Here is a 4,720-nt window from a genome sequence, read left to right as displayed (position 1 = left end):
TTTCCCTAGCAGGGTTGGCAGCCAGCCCTTTGTTTCTTTGTAAAACATCAGAGAGCTGAATAATGTCCCATAAAGCTTCACGGGTCTACCATGGCATCGATACAAGCCATGTTAAAAGAACCACTCACTGAACCGACAAAAGGTTGCACAGACTAGGCAGTAACTAATTTAAAACAACCTTCTAAAGAAAATGGAAGAAGGTCTTATGAGTTAGGTGTGACCTAATCAGCCTAATCATACCACAATAAATTAAAATACCATATTAATAGTCATGAAGAGCAGTTATAAGCTCAATGCAGGAACCACTAGATGAAATTATATCATCTGCGGTAGGTAGGAAGTTCAGTTTGTTGGCCTTAGTAGTCCCTTATGGCTTTGAAGTCCATGAAGAGAGTTGGAGTGGTTGTTGTTCATCTCATCTTTACCCAACCTGAAGCACAGGTCTTAGGCTGTATACCTTGGAGTTTCCTTTATTAGAATAGTAAGTTGCCAAGATCAAGGAATATAAGATATCCGGGATTCTTCAAAATTGTATCAAAAATCAACATCCAAAGGATATGACAACTTTACCACACACACCAATGCATGCGCGCGCACACACATCCAAACCCACTCAACTCTTTTTGGCCAGGGACACACACTACACTTTTACCTGTATAAGTGATTGGAAACTGGTCTATACCAGTAACACAACAGAAGTTTGGCACACACAGACTTGTTTAAAAACGGCAGAACCAGGTGTGAGATTTGCCATCCCCCAACCCCACCAAAGGGCAAATATATGTTCTCTTTGCTACTGATCTAAACTACGCCGCTTACAAAAAACTACATAACTTAGATCAATTCTGCCTTGAAGGCCTGCACCTAGCCTTGATGTAAACACGGGAGACATCGTATATGAAAGAGTCGACCCTTTATAGCCTAATCTGAAGAAGTCACAGCTGACATATAGGGGCCTGCCCCACCCGTGAGTTTGGCCCTTAGGAAGAGTAATTGTCTTCCTGGTTTGGGGGTCTCGGCACCACGCTGCTCTATGAACGAAGCAATTTCACGAGGAAAAGCAATAGCTATTTTTCATACTCTCCTCTCAAAACCTTCAAGTGTTTCCCAGTGGAGAGATCACTTGCTTGCATCCCAGGTCAGCCTGCAGTGGCAGAAGAACTAACGTCAAAGCCCAAAGTCTTTCTATAGAGGAAATACGATGGGACTTTTCTCTCCCTCTATAAGGACGCAGTCATTCTCGGTTTCCATTCCCTGGAACCGCTGCCTCTGACCTATGCTCTACATTATATGAGTTCTGCCGAAGGAGCTCAGCATAACTAACAAATAATAGGTGGAAAAACAAGTCTGAGCTGTAACCGGCTGTCTAGTCAATGCCCACAGGTCACTTTCTGGTAAACAGTGACAGACTTCAGGCACTTAAAGGAAGGTGGGGGAGAACGAGATAAAAACTTGCTTGTCCAGGTGTTTTATTCCATGAAATGCAGCGCTGCACTGCCCATCTTGACTATTGGCTGAAAGTTTTAAAAGAGTCATAATTAAATCCATTTTAAATGAGCCTCAGTTTACAGAACAACTGGGAAACATGATAAAAATGCTGGAGAGCTGACCAGTAGCAACACCCTAGAGTCGCTGGGACCAGTTCTGTCTATGCGCTCTCAGTGAAATCAGTGGGCTGAAGGGGGTGAAAAAGCAGCCTTTGTCTCCTCGCATTAATTTTTTTTTTATTGCTTGAGAGAGCTGATTGTTAAAAGAGCATGTTTCATGGCTAAGCCACTGCTGGAGGCAGAGGGAAGAGGTGATAAAAGATGAATCAGAGCAGAACTCTGTGTAAAGCAAAGAGACAAATCAAGGTTGCAACTGATATGGCTGTGTCCTAGGACCGTAAATAAAATGTTCACAGATTTTACTAATGAACAGAGAGATTGCTCTGTTTGAAGAGGACGGGAATGGGTGCGCAAGGACTGGTCCATGTATCCAGCCGTCCCCTCTTCCCTAAAAGTCCTAAACAGGGCAGCAAGCTTGGATGAGTTGTTAGGAGTTGAGTTCCCCCACAGAGGATGGGGGGGACATGCCAAACAGAAACTCTTTGAGTCCCAAATCGTTATCCGCTCTGTTCCTGGGATAGTATAGCTTTGCTATATTCCTCCTCATGGCAGATTATAGTATTACAAGGCTGCCCCCTGAAAATATTGCTATCCCTGTGGCAACTATGCAGGGCAAAACTGGGAAGTTAATGCAGCATTCTCAGAATTTTTTGCAATAAGTTAGCAAAGAAAAGACTCTTTCATAGCAAAATCTTTAAAATTTCAGGAGCCAAATTTCCTCATGGTTAAGGGTCCCCACGTTACATACATCACACAATTATCTGGTTAATCACACAATTCATTAGATTGGCTACACATGCAAGTTAACTATAAGGTCCAACCAACTATAAAGTTATTGCTAGAAAATGCATAATAACTTTATAGCTGGTTCTCTCCAGCTTTAATTTGCACATATAGCCTGTGGTTCCATGACTGGAAAGTCCATCGGTTGATCAGAGCTCCCAGGTGGGAGGGCCATCTCCACCCCCCAGCCTGGGAACTCCCAGCTGACACTGACTTTCAGCCATGGGGGCACATGCCCCAGACATGGGGGTGCATCACACGTCCCCATGCCAGCCATAGGGGTGTGTAAGGTGCTCCCATAGCTGGGAGCCCCCATCAGCTGAAGGGGCTCCCAGCCACAGGAACTTGCTTCTTGCCAGTGCAGGAGGAACCCAGGATTGGGCTCTCCCTGCAGCAGCAACAAGGTATGATGGGATCTGATTTGCAATCCGACAATCATGCTTCCTGCCACACATGTAAAATACTGTAAATACTCAGTACTGTACTATACTATAAATACTGAAGCAGTATTATCCAGTTATCCAGAGCAATTAAATACCATTAAACTGCTTTAATTACTGTTTTCCCAGCCTTAAGGTGCTCTTTTAAAAGCAAAGATAATATAACCTATTGCCCATCATTTTTGGATGATAATAGTGGAATCAATGCTCTATTATATTGCATGATAATTACACATATTTAAGAACAAATGGAGTTATGCCAGTGTTTCTCAGTTAGAATTAAACTGACAGGCAGGTGCATTTGATACAACTAACCAAATGTTTCGCTCCTAATAATACTAAAGGAGGTAGGAAGAACAGGAGAACTGAGATGCTTAAATTGAAAAAAGCACAAATATCGTGCCACCAAACATACTTCATGGTGCATAAAACAAAAGCCTGGTTCAGACAGCTAAATCTTAAACCATCAGAAATTAAAAACACCTGCACAGTGCTATATTTATTTGTCTGTGAATATTTATAAGCATTTAAACTACTAATGTTGTTGGCATTGTTAAATCTTGATTGTGAAGTCTGTAAATATTCAAAAGAAGCAGATGTTTACTAATTCCATTTACCTTTAAGGGGAAAAAATGTAAAACTGGAAGGAAAGCAGATTGTTAAACTGTTTTCCCAACAGAAACAACCAAAATAAATTACTGCAATCTGAAGACTATAAAGTCTGACTTCAAAGGTCAAAAGGATTAAAGATGGTCTAAACCATGAAATGCATTTTATTAGATTAATAAAACATATGATTTTGCTAACTTAATTACATGAACAAATTAGCTGGAAAGGGACTTTGGAGCTTGCCATCCCAAATTAACACTGGCTGCATGGAAGGTACAGTAGCGACTGACCCTTAGCTAGGTTATATGTTTTTATCTTCGTTCAGAGTGATTTCGAGTGTAAAAGTAAAGGAAATAGGAGCGAGCATTTGGAGGAGTTGGGGGTTACAATACCGAGGCAGCAGAATGAAAGGGGACTCTTGGAAGCTGTCTGACTGCCAGGGCTATTTACAATCTTCAAAGAACCTCATACTGCTCTGGGACTAAAGCTATAGAGAAGGCTCAGTCAATGCCAAAGAGGCCTATATTTGGCTTCACTGAGTAACCAAAACACTAATTCAGTTCTCTGTTCATCTGTTTTAAATCATGGTTTTAAGTGTATTTATGTGATAAAGAATTGAAGCTGTTTCTTTTGGCCATCTAAATAATTGGGACACTTTCCTTTTCAAATAGATTGACATTTAAGTACAACAAGCACATTGAAAAGTGAATTTTGGCTTAAAGAGCCTGGAATTTGCTTAACTCTTTCAGAGCTTATTAGCGACCCTTTTCAAAGTTGTATTTTTTCCAAGACAATACAAGCCTTCGGGGGCCCAATCCTGCTTCCACTGAAGTCAATGAGAGCCTAATTCAGCATGACCTTAAAAGAACATTGAAGCATGCCCCACTTTAAGTAAAAGAATGAACGGTTTTCAGAGGAAAGACTGAATGGTTTAGGTTGTTAGAGAAACTCCACCCAACACCAAATAAAAGCAGGGGCTGGATCTCAACCCCAGGAGGCAGAAAACAAAGGAAACATATAGATTTCAAGTAGGATGATAACGCTAACACAGTCAAATAAGATGGCCAGGAGACTAAAAGAGAGAGAGAGTGATTTTATTGTGTGATGCTTAGTGAAACTCACTCCCCATAGCTTTGCTTTTGGAAAGTTCAAATTCACTCTGTTAATTCACCTGCAGAGATACTGTGGAAGGAACAATGCCTCAATAGATCCTTCCAGTGTGACATTAAATATGACAAGGTTATCATTTAATATACTATCACTCAAGAATTGATTTATGGC

The sequence above is a fragment of the Alligator sinensis genome, unplaced genomic scaffold, assembly GCF_000455745.1.
Source record: "Alligator sinensis unplaced genomic scaffold, ASM45574v1 scaffold119_1, whole genome shotgun sequence".
NCBI lineage: Eukaryota > Metazoa > Chordata > Crocodylia > Alligatoridae > Alligator > Alligator sinensis.
This window is presented reverse-complemented; position numbering follows the sequence as displayed.